We start from the raw sequence: 21,801 nt of genomic DNA on the forward strand, positions 1-21,801 counted from the left end.
AATAGTATTTTTTAAACTTTTTATCATATAAACATTAAAATATAAATTTTAAAAAGGCATAATACATTTACTTCAAAAGGAAGAACATTTGTAAAAATAATTTTATCACTTTTAAAAACTAGAGTTTGTGAAGTATGATATTTGCAAAGTAAGACCATTGTTTTCTTTAATATTACAATATTATCTGTTGAGGCAATTTTTTTTTTTGTGTGTGTTTTTTTTTTTTGTGTGTGTTTTTTTTTTGTGTGTTTTTTTTTTTTTTTTTTTTGTGTTGAGGCAATTGATGCGCTTTTACTAATTCCATTATTTTCTAAAGTTGTGTTCAAGCATTTTTCTAGGATTTTCTATAATTTTGAGAAAATTATATTCCTTTATATTCATTCCTATGGTATTCATAACAAAAATTAAAGGATAGGCAATATAGCAAAGTTTCTATGCATACCTTGGGAGACTCAGTAGATAAAATAATATACCACTGACAGTTGTTCATGTGGTGATTCACATTATGGAAATAAAAAATAAGTCTGTAGATATATTTCTAGAGTGGATTTTAAGCTTTATGTAATTTCTATCATAGAAAATGTTACTATCCATCTTTTAAAAATAAATAATTACAACTTTGAAAGATTGTATTTAAGTTTCTTTTGATTAGAGGGCCTTTAGAGTTGCATGACTTTTTATATAAAAAGATTCATTCCACATGATTTCATTGAAATTATTTATTGAAATAAGGTATCAATAAAAATGAATAATCTTTGTTTATGGTTGTAATTGATTATGATATGATCCCGATTCCATAAAACAAATTCTTATCATTACAATCATAAAACATTATTATTTTTCTTACATATGCATAATTGAGTGAACTTTGCTTTTTAGACTTGGTAAATGACACATTTTCAATACACAGTTGGAAGAAAAGTATAGTGCTGTCAAGTATTCATTATATCAGCTTGAAAAGTGACATTCATTTTATTTTACTTAAACACAAAAATAATCAATTAAAATATTATCAGAGAGCACTGGATTTTCTGATTATCCCTCAGCAAGCTAGCATTGATATTTAAGTAAACACTGAAAAAGGAATTACACTATACTTTCTCCCATGGAATCCATGTCCCTAAATGTGCCTCCCTTAGAATGTATATCAGGACTACAGATGCGGTGGGAGGGTGAGGGGTTGAGAGAGGGAGAATCTCCAATAAGTACAAAAAAAAAAGTCATTAAATAAGTTACAGGTCGAACTGCAAGGTAGAAATTTAATATCAAAGATATTTGAATCATCCAGATAAGAAGATGTTATAATATAACTGATAAAGCTTGGTTCAGTCTCAGACTTTTTCCATAACTAAACATTAGAATACTACGAAGTTTGAAGATAGATATCTTGTGACTCAAGAATTTTATAACCTGACAAGATGTGTTTTTCATGTGTGAAGGAATCAGAAGTAATTATCAGATACAAACAGATTTTAAAAGCATGCAACCACATGCAACTATTGAAAAAAATTGTTCAATAGATACAGCACTTGAACAAGAGATGAATCAAAATTAAGAGTTCTAGAATGGAAAAGGTAATTTAAAAACTCTGGAAGAATGTTAATGAGAGAGAAAAATCTAAACAGTAATAATTCTCATATCTAAACAATTCCTCATTTTGTATTTTTTATTTTAATAATTGAAATTTAAATTTTAATAATTTGAAAAAAATAATCAAATGAAAAATAGGACAATTCTTCTAGAAACACTGAAAAACTAAATAAAACAGGATTCATATAATAACAGATAAAATACGAAAAAAGTGTTAATAAGCAAACAAAAAAACCTAAAAGCATAAATAATGATAAAAGTGAGAACATTATAAAAAGCTTCCAAAGAGCAAAATCTCACAGATAATTTTATATTTTTGTAAGACATGAACTCAAAATATAAAGACATGTGAGTTTTAAAAATTATACACACACGTTTACAAAATAAATAAGTATAGTTGTGTTACTTTTGAGAAAATAATGAAATGCCAAAAAAATTTTTAAAAGAGTGAAGCAGATTCCTTTAAAAGAATGGATGTAGACAGATAAACCCATGTAATATTAACCTTTATGCTTTTTCTGTCTTTCATGCATTTCTATACCCTTGTGCAGTCTTTCAAAGAACCTCTAAGGAATCAAGGAAAAATCGGATTATCATAGCAGAAATGCAAAAAGTAAGAAAAGGCTCATCTTCAGTTATTTGACTTCCAAATGGGAATTAATTAAAAATTCCTGAGGAGAACTCCAAAGGAAGACTCAAACTTGCCAATAACAAAGCACTGAAACATCATAAGGAAGAAGGAAGACCCTGCAACCCTGCCTCTGGGAGAAGAGATGACAGTCAGCTGGGAGCAGGGCAGAGAAAGGAATTACAACTTTACACAAAAGGCCAGAAGGATCTGATAAAAGATCAGAATGGAGTGGGAGCTAGGGCATCAAAAAGAAAAGAAAAGACTCCATCTAGAAAAACCCTAACAGGTAGTCCAACAAGGAGTTAAGAAAGCTAACCAAAGCCTATCCTTCTGCTGTCTGGAAAGGGAGCATTTGGAGTCACATTAAAAATGCAAATATGCCTTGTCACCTTTGGTAGTGCCTGAGGGCCTTCCATCAGCAGTTGACTGAATATTGCTCAAGTCTAATCAAGTAGGATGATTAAAGGTACTCTGAGTGGACATCTTAATAGCCATAGAAACCCAAACTGAAAGAGCTGCTGTGACAATGATATAGAAAGGACAGCCCCAGAGAGGAACCTGAAGAATGGAACTACCTACATGAAAATATAACATTCTTGAAATTTCCTGAGCAAAATGACAAATGCATGTAAAACAGCAAAGGCATAAAACAATAAAATAGTAGATACACACAGCGAAATTATAAAAATCTCTCTGTCCTTAACAGAACATATTATACCACACAAACAAGAGTGTAGAGATAAAGATTTAGTCTGGGTGAATTTGTATATAAAATCACAGGATATAATTTTTTAAATCTCTCTAGTTTATTTTAAATCGCCATGGAATATTCCAAAAAATATTATATTAAGCCCTAAGTAATATACAAAAAAATTCTCATAAAACTAATGTTGGGAAGAATTTTTTTTTTCCTTTATACTTTTAGGTTTCTTCCTAAGGAGCTGTAATTAAATTGACAAAAGATAGATTAACAGGAGAAAGTAAAACTTTATTCATATGCACACAGAAGCTCACAAAATTGGCCCAAATGGCTTAGCTAACTTATTTAAAGGGGAAGGGGGGGGGGGGAGGATAAAAGCTTTTATGTAAGAACAGATGGGTTTTAGGAAAGACAAATTGTTTGTTTTTAGAACAAAAAGATAAGAAAATGTAAGATAATGTTTGTTTATAAAGGTGCAAATAGTCTTCTCTGGGAGGGAATTTATGATAGTTTTACTCTTGGGTCTCCTTACTGAGAGTGAAAGAGGTGGTTTATGGTAGCCTCATTTCCTAGAAGTTTCTGCATATAGTCAGATAAGTGTAGTTCCCAGAAGGCTTCTTTCTTCATCTATTAATCTCAAATGTTTTCAGCTTAAAATATTTTTCAGACCTACTCAGGGATTCCAAGTGGGCCAACACATTAAATATATAGCCACACTTAGGGGGTATATATATATCACAACAACAAATAGTCTGTTAGGTCAAAGATAAGCACCTTTACTCAACGTAATAGAATAGTTAGGAAATAGGGAGAGACAGTCGTCCAGTGAAATAAGATGAATCAATCCAAGTGACCACTAGATAACAGATACCACAGCAAAACCCTCCTCATATTTAAGAGATTGTATTTTCTGACCACAATACAATAAACTAAAATCAAAGAAATATATTTAACATGTAAAAAAGAAATTAGGGGTGCCTGGGTGGCTCAGTCACTTGAGCATCTGCTTTCAGCTCAGTGTGTGATCCCAAGGGTCCTGGGATCCAGCCCTGTGTCGAGCTCCCTGCTCAGTGAGGAGCCTGCTTCTCTCTTTCTCTCTCCTACTCTCCTCCACCCAGCACAAGCTCTCTCTCTCTCTCTCTCACTCTTGCTCTCACTCTTGCCCTATCTCAATTAAATATTTAATTTTTTTAAAATATGAAAAAGTTAAAAAGCAAATAAGCATGCAACAAAAATGACAGAATTAACATAAAGTTACTAAGTTTGTATAAATTAATAAGAATAAATTTTGTTTTAGATTAAAAAAAATTCTTATGTAATCTCTATTCACAAGGTGGGGCTCAAACAACCCTGAGATCATGAGTTGCATGTTCTAGGACTGAGCCAGGCAGGGACACCGATAAGAATAATTCTAAAACCTAAATAGAAAAAGACAAAGGAAAGCAGAAAGGGAAATGCAGTAAGCTGGTCTAGTCAGTGCTCTTATTTGCAGATTCCATATTTGTGAATATGCCTACTTGCTAAAATGTATTTGTAACACAAAATCAATACTCTCAGTGTTTTTTGTAGTCATTTTTTGGACATGCTTAAAGCAGCAAAAAAGTTTGAGCTGCCTGAAACACACCTTCCCATCTGAGGTTAAAAGAGGCAATGCTCTGCTTTGTTCTTTCCACCCTCATACTCTACACAAATTACCTTTTCATGGTCTTTTTAGTAGCTTATTTTTTTCTCATTTTCCTGTTTCTGTTGATAATTTTTATTTTTAAAAGGGCCCCCAACTATAGTGTTTAAGTGCAGTCTACTATTTCTAAGCTCAATAATGCTATGATGTGGGGCACCCGAGGGACCCAGTTGGTTAAGCCTTCCTCTGGATCAGGTCATGATCCCTGGGTCCTGAGATCAAGCTCTTCATCAGCCTGCTTCTCTCTCTCTCTTTCCCTCTGCCCTTTCCTACCACTCATCCTCTTTCAAATAAATAAATATTTTTTTTGAAAAAGAATTAAGTGATGTACCTTATGGGAAAAAAGTATATATATTAAATAAGTTTTGTCCAGGCATGAATTATAGTGCTACTGGCTAGGAGTTCAATGTTAATGAGTCAACAATTTACACTTGATAATGTCTCTTTAAACAGAAACATAAAATAAGAGTATGCATTGATTGATTAATAAAAATGTTATAACCAGAGGCTCTCAAAAATGTAGACCTGTATTTCCCCTAGAAGCAATGGTTTAATATTGACTAATTTAGTGTTCACTGTAACTTTATAGAATATAACTACAAGACTAATGAAAATCGACTGTATTTGAAAAAGGAAAATTCTGATAACTAATAAGAGAAAGCCAAATAAAATAATATTAGGTTGCATTTTTTAATCTGTCAGATTTAGAAAGATCTTTAAAAAAGAGTCCATCAGTAGTCAGAAGAGGATTGATAAATCAAATGTGTAACAGAAAAACAAATTGGTACTGCCTTTAAAAAAGCAAATTGACAATATCCATAAATAATCTTAAACTTGTTCACATCTATTGACCTTGTAATTCTTTAGGAATGGATACTGGTACTATGTAAATCACTAAATCTGTGGGCAAAAATTTTCCCTATAATGTTGTTAATTAATGTTATTACTAAGAAAGACACATAACATTAAATTAATTTTTTTTTTCAGACCCACATTTAAGTGGAAGCACAACACTGGTCTTTTCTGAAACAGAAAAGAAAGAAATGATGGCAAAGGAAAAATATCTCTTTCAAAGAGGATAGTGAACCAGAGATTTACTGCTTTCAGAGCATTTAAAAGCTCAGTTAAAAAAAGGAAGAAGAAAGGAAGAGAGGAAGGAAGGAAGGAAAAAGGAAAAGAAAAGAAAAAAGGAAAAAGGAAAGAAAAGAAACCATGAATGTTTCTCAAAGACCCACTTAAAACTTCTGAATAAAATATTGTTTATACAAATTATAAACAAATTATTTGTTTAAACAATAAACAAAAATAAAGGTGACTTGTTTTAAAACAAGGACTCCCATGAAATATTTGGCTAACGCAATATTGAATAAAGATTGTTTTAAAAAATAACAATTGTTTAGGGGCACCTCGGTGGCCCAGACCTCGGTTGAGGTCTATCTTTGACTCAGGTCATGATCCGGGGTCCTGGAATCAAGTCCCACATCGGGCTCCCTGCATGGAGCCTGCTTCTCCCTCTGCCTATGTCTCTGCCTCTCTCTGTGTGTCTCTCATGAAATAATACATAGAATCTTTATAAATAAATAAATAAATAAATAAATAAATAAATAAATAAATAAATAAATAAATAACAAGTTTTGTCCCATTGAGAACACTTCCAGCTGCTTTTCTTAAAATCTGAGTAGCTGATTGACTCGTAACTATTCAGCATTTTATTCTGTATAAAGTTTGTAATTCAAGGTTTTGGTTTGGGGGCTAGGGAGGCTTCTTCTTCTTCGTCTTCGTCTTCGTCTTCGTCTTCGTCTTCGTCTTCGTCTTCTTCTTCTTTGTCTTCTCCTTCTCCTTCTCCTTCTCCTCCCTCTACCTCTCTCCCATTCTTTCTCTATTTATAATTTTTGTTTTTAAATTCTGCTTTAGAAAAATTCCTTACTATGAAGGAATACCAATACTGCTACTACTTCACTTCTGGCAATAGATGCTAGGATGCTAGGAAATATGATATTTAAAATACAAATGTTTTACACTTAAATTCATGGCAGACAAAATTATTTTATGTTTTTAATGTTAATTTATACTGATCTTATATGCAAAAAGCTATTAGAATTCCCCCAGTGGAAGCATCCAGGATATTGATGTTGTCATATCTCTTTTCTCACATACATGTATTACAAATTGGTAACAATCACACATTGTGATACTCAGATGCAGAAATACAGTAATATAAATGCATCTAGTGTAAGTTTAGAAGAATACTTGCTATTTTAAGGGAGTACTATCTATCACCTGAAATCTTAAAAACTGGTTATTTAACAGGTGGCTCTATAGTGCTATTATGAAAAATTAAAGAAAAATTAAATAAGAAAAAAGGCACTACAATTATTGTCAAGAGATACTCAAAACCAACTAGACGTGTGTGTGTGCGTGTGCGCGCACGCATATTCACACACATTTCAAGAAGACGGGCATATTAATGCCAAAGAAATGTTTTATTTTTAAATGAGGACATATCTCACAGCTCTGCTTCATTCTGTTAATATATTTGTTGTAATGTATATTCCTTCCTGTATTTATATTACAAACATGATGGAGATTAAAACCAAGGAGTAAAACTGCAAATTTTATAAGACTGTCACATATTTAGAAACAAAATTATGGTTATTCATAGCCAATAACAATATTCTTTGTTCTTCATATCATTTTTCTCTCACAAAAGTATGTGGACTTCCAGGCATTACATTTATTTGAAGCCAAATTTTAAATGTTTCCCTTGTGATTTTACCCTACTTTTTCCATATCCCATACTGTTTTTATCATATAGTCCAAGAGTAGGATAAAGATAAGCACGCTTATTGGCTTGGCACCGATGTGTTATAGGAAGGGACTAAAATAAAAAAATAAAAAAATATATACATAAAAAAAAAAAAAAGCCAGATCATACTCCAGGCTCTGCCGCTACTAATTTCCTTAGGCTGTGGGCTGCTCACTTAATCTTTCTTGCCCAGGTGGTTTCTCTGTCAACCCTAAAACATCTGACTCTTTGTCTCTGAAGACAAGATTCAGGATTGGCCACCTGATGAAGGTAGTGACTCACTTATTGCAATAAGAAATACTCTCTTTCAAATCCTTAAATCATCCTAGAACACATGTTCTCAAAATGTAGATCATGATTTTTTTTAGCTGGTAGTTCTCCTTCCTAGAGATAACCACTTTTTCTCATGTAAACTTCCAGAGATTTTCTACGCATAAGAACTGTTTTCTGTGCATAAGGTAATTTCTAAGATGTGACCCAAGACCAAATCCGATTTAGAGCTTAATAAATGTAGGTTGAAAAAAAATCAGATGAATGATACTGATGGGGCTCAGGATACACTACACCAAAATAGGCATCTTGGCATACTGAACATCTTTAAAAAAGGAATTTGAGAAAACAGCAGCAGCAGAAAGGTCACTCTGCCCTTTAATGTGTTAAAAACAAAACAAAACAAACAAAACAAAAACAAAAATAACCCACAGGCCCCAAATGGAGTCATGTGTGCTGATCCCATATCACCAAACCAGGGTTTAATACCTAAACTATTGCAGTTTCAACCTTCCTCCGGAATGTATCCTTAACCACTCAGTTTGGCATTTTCTGGTCAGTGCTGGTAAAATAATTCACCTAAGAAAATACTTTTGGGGCAGCCCCGATGGCTCAGTGGTTTAGCGCCTGACTTCAGCCCAGGGCATGATCCTGGAGACCTGGGATCAAGTCCCACGTTGAGCTCCCTGCATGGAGCCTGCTTCTCCCTCTGCCTGTGTCTCTGCCTCTGTCTCTCTCTCTCTTTCTCTGTCTGTCACGAATAAATAAATAAAATCTTAAAAAGAAAAAAAAAAAAAAAGAAAATACTTTTGTCCCCTCCGGGAGATCACCTTGCCCATAATAATCCTTTTTTGTTTGTTTATGACTTCTTTATCCTGCCTTGCCAAGTCTTTCCTTATCTGAGCTCCTTCAAGCACCAGATGAGAGGCTGCACAATTCATGATTTATTGAATAAAGGCAACTAGATCTTCATATTTTCTCAGTTGAATTTTTATTATTTAACAGCCCCCTCACCTGTCTTCCCTGGAATAGATCACTAAAACTCCTAAAGTGAAAGAGACTCTCTGTTTACCAGGGGAAAGAATAATATTCACAGATGGGTAATTTGGGGCTGAGAAATCTGTTCAATCATTATGTTTCTAGTTTCTTCTTCACCATTTATTACCCCAACCCTAAATTCTTCTTTCTAATGCCTCAAATAATAAATTGATTCTTCATACAAAAGGCATAAAAGAAAAAAAAAAAAGGTATAAAAGCTTTCTGTTCTGGTCACTTCTTTGACTCTTCACTTTCTTTTGAAGGCTCCCATGTACATGTTAAAATATAATTAAATCTGTATGTTTTTCCCCTGTTGATTTGCCTTTGTCAGTTTAGTTTTCAAACCCAGGAAAGAACCCTAAGGAATTGAGCAAAACATTTTCCTCCACCACGATATGTGTCTAGTAAGGGATATGTACTAAAACCTTGCTTATTCCTTGTTGAAAGATGGCCTTCCCTTATGATCTGTCAAGATTTTTTACCCTAGTCCTTAGCCCACATCCAAGATTGTGGTGAGGCCAATCTACTTCAATTTCCCGACATACTGTTCTATCTTCTATAATAATTCATATTCTTTTTTCCTAAAACATTCCCTCTTTTTGTCTTCCCTCCCAATTCCTACTCATTATTCAAAATTCAGCTCAGATTACTGCCTCTAGGAAGTTTGACTGACTTCTAAGATATAGTTAGACCTATCTCCTGAAGCTCTTATTTAATAGCTATTGTTTTAAGTCTGTGTCTCCCAATAGACAATGACTCTGAAAGGCAGACAATAGAACCTAGATGCTATGAATCTTTGCATCCCTAGTTCCATCTACCAAACCATCATAAGGAGGTCTTGAAAACTTTTCTTTCTTTAATAAAGAAACCATCGACAGCACCATTAACATCACGTTTTATTATAATTCTTTTTCCTTTTATTTTTATTTTAATTAATTCTTTTTCTTTTCACTTCAGGCAAGGTGCCATTTTGTACATTCCAGAGGCTATAATTTACAAGGAACTTCTCTTTATACCATATAATTAAGACTGTAAATACTAGTAGCCTTTGCATGAAAGTCAGGTATTTGCAACCAAAAAAGGCCCATTAAATTATAAGAACTCTTCCGATCTCCTTAAGGACACCGCAATTCTGTCTCTTGACACCTAAAACGTTTCAGTTTTTGACATTTACTTCATCATATATTTTCAGCAAGTGAATTAATATAATCTATCAGTTAATCCTACAATAATGTTAAAATTAGAAATATTCATTTTGTCACCAAAAAAAATTTTTTTTTAAATAGCTACTTATAGGGGCAGGTATTGTTGTAGGAGCTGAATATACAGCAGTGAACACAAAGAAAACAAAACAAAGCAAAACAAAATACCCTACTCCTTTAGTGCTTAAATTCTAGTAGAGTAGATAGAATCATTAAGTAAGTAAAATATTTATACTCTTATATGTTGATAATGCTGTGAAGAAATATATAGCATAAAATGAGTTGAAGAACACCAGGAGAGGGATTTAGTTTTGAATTACATAGGCAGGGGAGACCCTACCGAGAAATAAATACTCAGGAAATGGGGCAACATCCCTATCTCCCAGCGAGGAGCACTCCAGACCTATGCTACCTAAAGCCTTAGGTACATATGTACACTTCATATTTGGGGGCAGCAACATGACTATGGGAACTATGGAGTGGTATGAAGAAAGGGAGAGCTACATATGGGTCGTGAGGTCAGAGAGGTAAAGAAAGGCAGGATTATATAAGGCTTATATGAGAACTTTAGCTATTCAGAAGATTTTGTGTTTACTTTGAGAGATAGGTGAAGCCATTGGCAAGTTCATTGAAGAGAAATGCTATGATCTAGCAGACATTTTACCAGGGTACTGGGCAAGGAACAGAATATAAATCAAGAAACAAGAGTAGATAGTCAAATAGGTAGCATGTGTCACAGGCTGGCCCTTGAAGTATGGTGGAAAGGTTTGTGAAAGTCACGAGACAAATTTGGATTTTCAGTCCTATTCATTCTCTATTAATAGATGCATTACTAGATGCAATACTAGTAGTTGTATAATAGATGCAATACTCCTAGTTGAAATATTCTACTGACCTTTCTACCCTCAACATGTTTAGTGTCTGAAAAGAAAGAAATTCAAATACAAGTATAAAATAACAAGTATCATGAAGCAAATGAGGGGAATGATTGGTCTAAGGACTGAGCTGACCATTAAGGATAACCACAAAATATGGGTAACAGTCCTCAATTATTTAGCAGCTGTTGACAATTGTTTCAAGGTATCACACAGATATACTCAGCTATGAAAAGTATTTTGGTAGAGGCATATCCTACTCCAAGAATACAAAGAAGAAAGGCTTCACAGAGTAGTTGGACATAGAGTACTTAGACTGATATATGATAAATAGAATTCTGAAAGGCAGAGGTAGGGTGTGGTAGAGGGCTGATAGTTTGAATTTTGAGGGGACACACAAATTCAGTCAATAGCAATAGGTTGGATCAACTTGTGAAAAGCTGAAAATAACCATATTAATCATTAGTATTTTATCTAAGCAATGGAATAGCAACTGAAGATTTTAGTAGCAAGATTTACCTGGTTGCAAGAGTTCTAGGATGACCTCTAGCCGAAGTGTGAAGGAAGGACTGGGAATGGGTTCAGGAAGGAGAAAACTGGAGGCCTAGGGGTCATTTGGGAGGATATTACTTTCATTAAGGTGTTTGGGAGGCAGAAAAACAGAATTTTTATGGGTTTTAATAAAACCTAATTATATAGGATGATCAACTACTCTCTTACATTCTGAAATAACATTCTAAAAGAAAATGACTAATTGAATCTGTATGTGCTCTCCATGTTTTGCCTGCATTACTGTAATTGGGTACTAACAAATCAAAATGCATTTTTATTCTAAATGACGATAATGGAGAATTTTCTTTTTTCCTAAGAAACATATGTTTCAGAACTAGTTCTGTAAATAACAATATGTTTATTTTGACAATGTGATGTTAAATGTGATGATCACATTTTTATTCCTAAAACAAAATAATTGTGTGTGTCACATTCATATACTTCTGTCCCATTACAGTAATTTACCATTAGCATATTAAAATAGTGACAATTCTGAAGAGGAAAATTTATCATTTTCATTTCAAAATGTGGATATCCTATAGAGGTATATGTTTATATATAGAACATTATATAAATTTATCACATTAATTTATGGAAATTGAATTAAAATTAGTTCTTATATTCACAATGAATTGAAGCTAATAGTCAATATTTCATCTTTTAAATAATTTCTGTTAACATATCTAGGCAATTCAGTAAAATATGATGTGGAAGTTGAATTATCCAGATAATCGTTTTTATGCTCCTTCTAATTGGAATATAATTCTCATCTTTAGTTTAATCTTTAGATAAGGTTTTTCCAGTTACGTATTACATGCTTAGGCCCCCCAGTTTTTTTTCCCCCAGTTTTAATTAATAATTCCATAGGTCCACCATATCCCTCACAGCTCCTGAAGAACTTCTACCAAATCCCAGGGCTCCTTAGAAAGTAGCATGTAAATTAGTATAATCTTCACTTTTACAGTAGAGTAAATTGAGGCTTGGAAAATTTATGTGATTTCCTCAAGGTAGTATAGGAAGGAACAGAAATAAGTCCATAACAATAATTTTTTAAATCATAAATTCAGAGCCCTTTCTAATATCCCACCTCAACAAAAATCACTTTGCCCAAATAAGAATGGCAATTAAATACTATATATACACTCAGCTATTTCCCTGTTCTTACCATGCATTGATCATCCATTCTGATTTTCCTTTGATTGCATATTTTATGAGGTGGCCCATTTTCAATTCTGTAACTCGTGTTGCTATTCTTTGATCACTTACATACACTTGTTGGCTTATACATAATATTAAGCTGTCCATTCATGTTTATGTCTCTGTTTCATACTTCTAACAGATTTTATTAAATTTTTACTTGATCCTTTTTTTAGATTATTACTTAGGATAACAAGCAAACCTAGGAATGACTGTAGTACATTTTCATTTATTATTGACCCTTTCCTATCTCCACATCAATATAATTAATGTAATTTCATCTATTTTAAGAATGGAATGATAACATGGTCCCTGTAGAATAAGAAATACATATTTGTTTACTTCACTTTTTTTTCTTTTTTTTAATAATTCCAAGTGAACAGATTTTACATGTGCTTGAATTTTAATGCCATTGCTCTTGGAGTTAGTTCTTTGTGTTTCTTTCTTTCTTTTTGTTTTTTTTTTAAGATTTTTATTTATTTACTCATGAGAGACACAGAGGGAAGGCAGACACCTAGGCGGAGGGAGAAGCAGCATCCTCGCAGGGAGCCAGATGTGGGGCCAAGCCCTGAGCTGAAGGCAGCCGCTCAACCACTGAGCCACCCAGGCATCTCTAGTTCTTTGTGTTTCATGTTACTTCTAGTGGGGTTTGTTTTAAAACACTTGTAATGTATCTTTTAAAAATATTTTTAAATCAAACTGTATCAGATACTAAAGGACAGATGGTAAGTAGTTTTAACTTGAAGCAATTTAATAGAGAATGGGAAAAAGGAAAGAGAGTAAGAAAAGAATCACAGAAAAATTGGAATGCTTAAAAATATCATGGTTTGATTTTATTATGTGACTAACGCATAGTAGACTACCTTCCTGCTTTCATTCCCCAGTTATATAGTAATTCCTAACTTTACAGTTAAGTATTGAACATGTGAACACATTTCAAACATCTGAGTATTAGGAGAAAAAATAGTTCAAAGAATAAAATTGAAAAACAGTACCATAGTAGGGTCCCAAATAAGGGTGAAATAGGCTTATTTCAAACAATGGGAGTATTGGATTTCTATAGATGTCAGTCTTAGAAATTCAAGGTGTTGGCTTTGAAGATGAATTAAACTGAAATAATTAACTTGCTATGCCACTCCACCAAATAAACAAAACCTAAATAATAAACAAAAACATAAATAGCTAAACAAATGACTAGTTTCTAAAATATACTAGTCTTTCTTGAATTAACTAAATTATAATGAAGTGCCTAGGTTCTTGTCCAATATATACATATGGATTCCTAGGTCAGCTCTGAAGATAATAAGCCAATAAGCCAAAATAGGTTAAATAGTGCCATGAGAGTATCTTTTTAAATCAAGTTCCTCACTTCAGACAAGTATGAGAAACACAGAGCCAATGGGTCAGTTCCTGGCATGGGACATGTTCTTGGGATATGTTACTTGTCTGTAAATGAGAATTTGGTTGTCTGTTCTAAAGCAAAAATAAGGTTCTGGTTTGAATTACAAAAATAAATTCAGACTTTTCTTGAATGTATCATTCATAAAATTCATCCTTTTGTATGCCTTCCATTCTACATTAACTTACTTGAGTGAAGGAACTAGACTGTTCCTTGTTTAGTGCCAACTCCCTACACAAAAGTCCAGAACCTGGTGATCCTTGATTAAAACGTTCTTCTAAATGAACGCATTAATTACTATGTAGTGATTAATCAATGGGAATATTCTATCAATAAGAATACTTTAATATTTTAATTCAGAAATAAAATTTAAAGATTGGAGGATTCAAATATACTGAATGCAGTTTGTAGTAAATATTTTTCTCCCTGAAAGATCTGCTAACTATTCCATAGCTAAAGGAGACAAAATACCCTCCTGATTTTTAGTTTTAGGTAGTTTTGATAATCATATACCACAACCAAATAACTATTATCTCTTCTAGATTCACTCCACCAAAAATCAGTTGACTTCTGAACAAGTATATGACTTTTTTCTTTTCCATAACTGATGCCCTTTTTAACCACCTTGTTAACATAATACATCTTTTTCAAATAGCTAGTCAAGAGCTGACTTTTTTGGAATAGCAATTCACATGTTTATTAAGCTCTCTCTAGGACTATATGGAATGTTACTAAAAGAAATTTCCTAAATATTTCCTTCTCTGAGAGTGAAGACTGAAATAAGTAGCATATTTTATTAATCTAATTCTATGTGCTTAATGAAAATAATTTTAAAACTCACGTTAAAAACAGTGTGGATCAGACTATGTTCTAAATTTTTAAAATATGTTATTGAATTTTCACTCTTACAATAATCCAGCGAGATGTTTATTACCTTCATGTAAGGGATGAGATAATTACACATCTCATTTTCTTTTCTCTTCTCTCTCTTTTTATTTTAATTGTGTGTGTGCGTAATTCCTACATAGGAATTTGTAAAGATTATAAATCTGTTTTAATAAATTAAGGTTAAAATTTTTCTTTTTTTTTAAAGATTTTACTTATTCATGAGAGACACAGAGAAAGAGGCAGAGACATAGGCAGAGGGAGAAGCAGGTTCCCTGCAGGGAGCCCAATGCCAGACTTGATATCAGTACCTCCCTCCCCCATCACAACCCAAACCAAAGGCAGGCCAACCACTTAGCCACCAACATGACCCAATATTAGAAATTTCAAAACTCAAAAAACAAACATAAAACATATTCTTAAAGTTGAAAGCAATATTAATAATCACAGTAGACAATCTCTATAGGGAATTCTGGAATTTTACATAGATGTAGATTAAAAAAAAATGCCTGCCTTCTCAGTAGATATCAAAGATTTCCATATTGCATGCTAACTGCTCAGGCAGTTAATTTGCACTAATCAGCTGGAGACAAAGGGAGAGAAAATTACAGTAACTTGATGAGTTAATTTTGTGTTTTATAGTCATTGTCTTCCTGGGTTGCTAAATGCTCCATCTTTAACATAGTTTTGAGATATTATAGAAGCCCTTGTCAAAACCAGGCAACACATTTGTGAACTGTTAAAATCATCTGAAAGTTCTTTCACTCATTTGTTGTAAAAGAGAAACCAGGCCCTCTAAATTGAAAAAGAAAAAGGCAGGCCTGAGGGCTTTTCCAAATCCCTCTAACAGATTCTCTCCCTACAGAGTCTTTCTATACATTTTATTTAGTGGTCTCTATGCATAATCTCTCAAAACAGTTGTTAAATATTCTAGGAATTTTCAATTAAAAATAAGATGGTAGACATACTCTCTTTATAAAGTGATAGAACAGAGTGTAGCTTCACATTAGCATTTGGGAGATTATTTCATCTTCTTCCCAAACGACTGAGTCAAATATGCCATACCCATGAATGTACTCCATCATAGTCTTAAGATTACTGCATAAAGTACTTTAATTGCACAGGAAAAGTACATCGTCCTGCAGAACTCTAAAGCAATAAATCAGAAGTAATTTATGCATATCCTGCTAAGATATTAAAGACCAAGAACACCCTTCAATGTTAAACCCAAGAGACCTTTCATTATTTCTTTCAATGCAGTTTAATACCAGAAAGCCATTAAATGTCTACTATGTATAAAGAACTCTGCTTACAGAGCAGGGCCTACTGAGATGAATACTGTATAGTCCTGGCCTGAGGAGGGTCTTACATATTAATTTCAACAAGCAAATGGATATCTATTAGACTGATGATCCATAATAGTCGTAAGTTTGTATCATGGAACATGATCACCAGGAAATACTTTTCATAGAGAGGGGGGATAGGTTACTTATGTAAAACAACAACAACAACAACAACAACAAAAGCAGGGAGGAAATACTCAATTATTTAGAACTATGCTGAAACACTGGCATCTTTCACTTACTGTAGCTCTCTATAGATTAGCAGACTTTCTAGAAAAACAGGGGTTGGACTCTCTGAAGACCAATAGATTCCACAACTGAAAATTTTAAAGAAATCAATACATGGATTAAAGTAGTTTTTACTAAACACTGGCTTCTTGATAATCAAACCATCAGTGAAGGAAGTAGATTTTACTTTATTTTTTTCTGTTTTGAGAATCTAATGGAAAAGGCTTTGAGGATATGACTATTCCTTTTTAAAGTGAATTTGATGGCTCTATACTACTCACCTAGATCATTTTATGTTTTCCTTTATGCCTGAGTTCACTCTAAACAGGTATCATATTTCCCTTGAAACACATGAAATCGACCATATTTAACCATTTCTAACATACACAAAGGGCAATATTTCAACTCAACATTTCCTACCTTAGATACTATATATTATAATTATATCAAATGGAAATTTTTTTGTGATATAGCTTATAAACTCTCAATAGCAATCTGGTACAAATTAAGTAATGAGATAAAAACTGGCATAAATTGTCATAATTATCTAGAATATTTCTGGTGTTTTACTTTTAACTCCAAATTTTTATAAGTTTATGATTCTAAAATGGGCTCATCATTTTGCTCTTGGATCTGAAATGAAGGAAATGTGAAACCAAGGCAACTCCTTCTTCAGATAGAAAATAATTGTTTTATTTTACTTTACTCATTCTGCTTCATTAGTCTAGGCTAAGCTCTGAGAATCCAGACAGGGCTTCAGAACAAGTAGTTATAATCAGAAAACATCAGATATTAATTAAGATGCCCTTCAATTAACTTCACATTATGGAGTCCACCATGATTGTACACTGGAATTTTGACCTCATAGCTTTTAACAAAAAGGAAAACATGATGTTAATTGCTTTATTGGGACTTTTTAAGGGTAAGCTTCTGAGTTAAGCAATTTATATGTTTTAGAGACAGCCCTTGAAAGAGACAGAGTTGGTTTGGAATCAAATCCAATAATGCTGTTTATCAGCAATGAGATATTGGCAAGGTATTAAATCTTTGTAAATCTCAGTTTCTTCATCTGAGACATGGAAAAATGAAGAGTAAAACTTACGGAGTTATTGTCAGACTAAAAGTAATAATCCATGGGGAATGTTAAACTATGCTTGTTTAGGTGCACCTGGGTGGCACAGTAGGCTAAGCATTAGGTTCTTGGTTTCAGCCCAGGCTGTGATCTGAGAGTCTTGATGTCAGGGTCCTGAGATTGAGCCCTGTGGGGAGTCCCAGGGTGAGCCTGGAGGCAGGCTCTGAGCTCGGCATAGTCTGTTTAAGACTCTCTCTTCCTGTCCCTCTGCCTCTACCCCCTGCACTGTCTCTCTCTCACTCTCTCTCTGTTTCTCAAATAAATAAATAAATCTTAAAAAAAAAAAAAAAACTTGTTTAAAAGCAATCTATAAATCCTGTTACAAATTGGATATTTCAAAGATATCATAGTAGACCATATCTGAAGGATTTATAACATCATCACATCTAAACCTCTGCCTCAAAAAGGTAGAGGTATATCACTTAATGACTTACGATTAAAGTACACCCAAAGAAAATAAATCCCTTAAAATAACAATTTCTTTGCTTTTCCACCAGATGGTGATTATGTTTTCTTGAGTAACTTTTTTTTTAAGATTTTATATTTTATTTATTTATTTTTGTGAGAGAGAATGAGCACAAGCTGCGGCAGGGGCAGAGGGAGAGAGAGAAGCAGGCTCCTCGCTGAGCAGGGAGTCTGCTGTGGGACTGGATCCCAGGACTCTGGGATCATAACCTGAGCCTAAGGCAAATGCTTAACTGACTAAGCTACTCAGGCACCCCTTCTTTAGTAACTTTTAAAGTGCTAATTTTGGTCTTTTAAAGTGAGAAATGTTAAATATGCATATATAACTGATAGCTTCCTTAACTATTTCAAATGCTTATCTCTGTATCTGGTTTCTACTTAGATTAATAACAGATATTCAAAATGCTTTTCTTATATATACATACCTTTTTTAAAACTATGTTCTATGAGTTATTAACTTTTATTATCTCTAAATAAATTCTCTGATACAAAAAATTACAAGATATAATGATCAAATTTCCAGTCATATTTTGTTTGTGAGGTATTGAATTAGCATCCTTCTGTCTAAACTAATATAATAACTATTATATAACTAAACTAATATAATAACTAACCCTCAAAACTACCTTCTTTCCAAGAAATAATAGCTTCATTAGCCAATTAAAACATCTTCCAAACCAATAGTTTACTTGTATACTTCCAATTGTCACATATTTTGGAGATTGGAAACTAACTACTTTTTCCTCACAATTTTCTAATTTCGCTTTACTAAACTGATTTTGCTCTTCTCTAGTCACTTCTTAAATACTTTCATTGGGGAGGAAGACCTTCCTCTGTCCTATGGTCCCTCTAGCTGGACTAAGAATCAAATTGACATGAGACAGATTAATAGGAGAAAATAAATTTAATAAGCATAATCACGGGGTGGGGGGTGGGGCTGAGGGGCATAATCCACACAGACAAGAATTTCTAAAGACAATGAGACAATATCCAATTTATCTGAGCTAAGGAGTTGGAGAGAAACCTGAGGATACAAAGAGAAGAAAACTCATTAGCAAGAAGGGGAAAGGAGATGTTTAGAAAAATAAGAATATTCTATTATTTAGATGAGTTCCTTTGGTAAAGGGGCTTCTGTTAATATGTCTCTTCATGTTGCTGGCTCTCCTTTCTAGTATAAATTTAGGCAATTATGGGCGAGGCAGAGAACCTTTCTTGCATCCTCCAGGGTTTTTTTTTTTTTTTTTTTTTTTTAATCACTTTTAACTTGAAACAGTCTTTATGTCAATGTGGCACATTTTGGGGCAGTCCACCCAGGGCCCCTACATTTTCCTATTTGGTATAATAGAGGAGAAAAATTTAAGAAGGAAATAGATGCATTTCCTAGATATTTGGCAAGCTATTGTGGCATGTCTCAGTTGAGATTAGTTCCAAAAGTATAAATTCTTAGCTCTTTTAAGAAAGAAAAGACAAATATATATATATATATATATATATATATATATATATATATATATATATAAAGCAGAAAATAACTGGAGGAGAGAAAATAAAAAAGGGAGGAGGAGAGGAGGAAAGGAAGGGAGGGATGAAGGAACAGAAGGACAGAGGGATAGAGAGAGAAAGCAAATAAAGCACATTCATTAATTTATTTTCCCATTTAAAGTCTGACTTTTTAGAAACAAAATAAAATTCATTTTGAAATTTCATTTTCATATAAAAGGAAAGCATAAATAGGATGTAGTAGCAAAGAAAGAGCTAAAATTGTCAGTGAAATAAAATATAGCTTGGTGATCTCACCAAATTTAGAAATGTGTATGCAGGGATCCCTAGGTAGCGCAGCGGTTTGGCGCCTGCCTTCGGCCTAGGGCGCGATCCTGGAGACCCAGGATCGAATCCCACATCGGGCTCCCGGTGCATGGAGCCTGCTTCTCCCTCTGCCTGTGTCTCTGCCTCTCTCTCTCTCTCTCCCTCTGTGACTATCATAAATAAATAAAAAAATAAATAAATAAAAAAGAAATGTGTATGCAGGGGATCCCTGGGTGGCGCAGTGGTTTGGCGCCTGCCTTTGGCCCAGGGCACGATCCTGGAAACCCGGGATCGAATCCCACGTCGGGCTCCCGGTGCATGGAGCCTGATTCTCCCTCTGCCTGTGTCTCTGCCTCTCTCTCTCTCTCTCTCTCTCTCTCTCTCTCTCTGTGACTATCATAAATAAATAAAAAATTAAAAAAAAAAAAAAAAGAAATGTGTATGCATTGTTCTGGTAGGTTTGATTCCTAAGGTCACTGATATATAACAGCCTGCAGCTTCTCTTCCTCCTCTCCCTTCAGGTATACGAAATCCCAGGACAATTCTACAAAGTCTAACAGTTAACTGGGAACTTGTACCACATTATCTCACTCAGCTTCTTTGTGGTTTATTTGTTTGTTTTCATAAATTTGTAGAAACTAAAATGATATACCGCCCACCTAAGGTATAATAGAATCCTTTTAAGAAGCTCAAACAAATATAAGGTAGAATATAGTATTTCTCTGTCCTTTGAGGTATCTAGTCCTGTTAATTTCTCTTTGTGGAGCTATTCTGTGATATTCCACTTTCCTCTCATTTTTATACCCAGCTTTATAGTTCCAAGGTCGTTCTTTTTGTTGTCTTAAAGCCTACTTTGTGATAGCGTTCACCTATTTCTATCCCTTTTTAGCTTACCTAATGTCCCCAATATACCTAATTTTCACATTGTTCAGACTGGGATGAAGAAACCTTATTACATGATTGAAGAGGTAAAGGAGCAAATGAAACAGACAGGAAAAAAATACCTGAAAGTACCAATTAAAATGTACAAAATGATTCCATTCAACCTTTTATTGAGTGACACTTTTCCATATGTTTCAGGACATTTAGAAACAGCTTTGCTAATTTAATATATAGGGAAAGGACCCACGATGTTTCTATGCATATTTTATTGCTATAAATATCTTCAGAAGGGTGGGCATGAGGGCTTGTATACATATATACAGTAAGATTACAAAATCAGCAATACCTGCTTTGGGGACCACTAATCTTTCACTTTCCCCTTTCCAGACTGTAAATCTAATGCACTGGAAAATCAAAATATATTTGTCTTGATCACTATCTAGGTGCTTGGGAAAATACCAAAGTTAAGGATATGGAAAGGAAAAAGGGAAATTATTTTTTTAAGGAATTAAATAGCAATGAAAGAATAATGTTTAAATCAAAGTATCTGGAGAATGAGAAAGCATGAAAAACAGTTGAATGCCCTGGACAATAGTCTTCTTTGGGTAAAATGGAATTAGTTTAAAGTTAAGAAAGGAATGAAAATAAATACCTGAACAATTGTGTTATAAACAAATTTGCTATATTGACCCCTTCAAAGCAGCAGGATGGAAGCAACACCTGTCCAGAGTCTAAAAGAGTCATGGCTCATTTTTCCTCCCTCTTCTTTGAAAATGTTATATATTGAGGGTAGGGCATAGGCACAGTTACAGAAGTGCATAGATGGTTAAAAGGAGACATGAGTCTATGCATGGGCAGGTTGTTCTAGAATGTCAAAATATTCTAAGATGGAAAATGAACACAGAAGGAGAAGTAAGGAAGTGCACTTCAAAACTCATGGCTTATATTCTAGTCATCATTTTGTTCTTGGTTTCTCTCTCCCTTTTGTGGACATTCTTTTATTCCTACAGCCAGAATGGTGCCTATACATATCTATGACTTCCTCCACTGACTTGTCTTTGCACAACGGGGGAACACTATCTTTCCTGATGAGTTCTAACGATGAACTGGCTGCAGTGT

General features: G+C 33.7%; 1 protein-coding gene and 1 pseudogene across 10 annotated transcripts in view; one reads left to right on the top strand and one right to left on the bottom strand.

Annotated features, from left to right (window-relative positions):
- LRP1B (LDL receptor related protein 1B) overlaps positions 1–21,801 on the bottom strand; it is a 1,828,472-nt gene that overhangs the window by 812,985 nt on the left and 993,686 nt on the right. The gene's annotated exons all lie outside the window — the stretch shown is intronic.
- The window catches only part of LOC144291351 (large ribosomal subunit protein eL8-like), a 40,561-nt pseudogene that overhangs the window by 13,039 nt on the left and 5,721 nt on the right, over positions 1–21,801 (top strand).

The sequence above is a fragment of the Canis aureus genome, chromosome 20, assembly GCF_053574225.1.
Source record: "Canis aureus isolate CA01 chromosome 20, VMU_Caureus_v.1.0, whole genome shotgun sequence".
NCBI classification, from domain to species: Eukaryota; Metazoa; Chordata; class Mammalia; order Carnivora; family Canidae; genus Canis; species Canis aureus.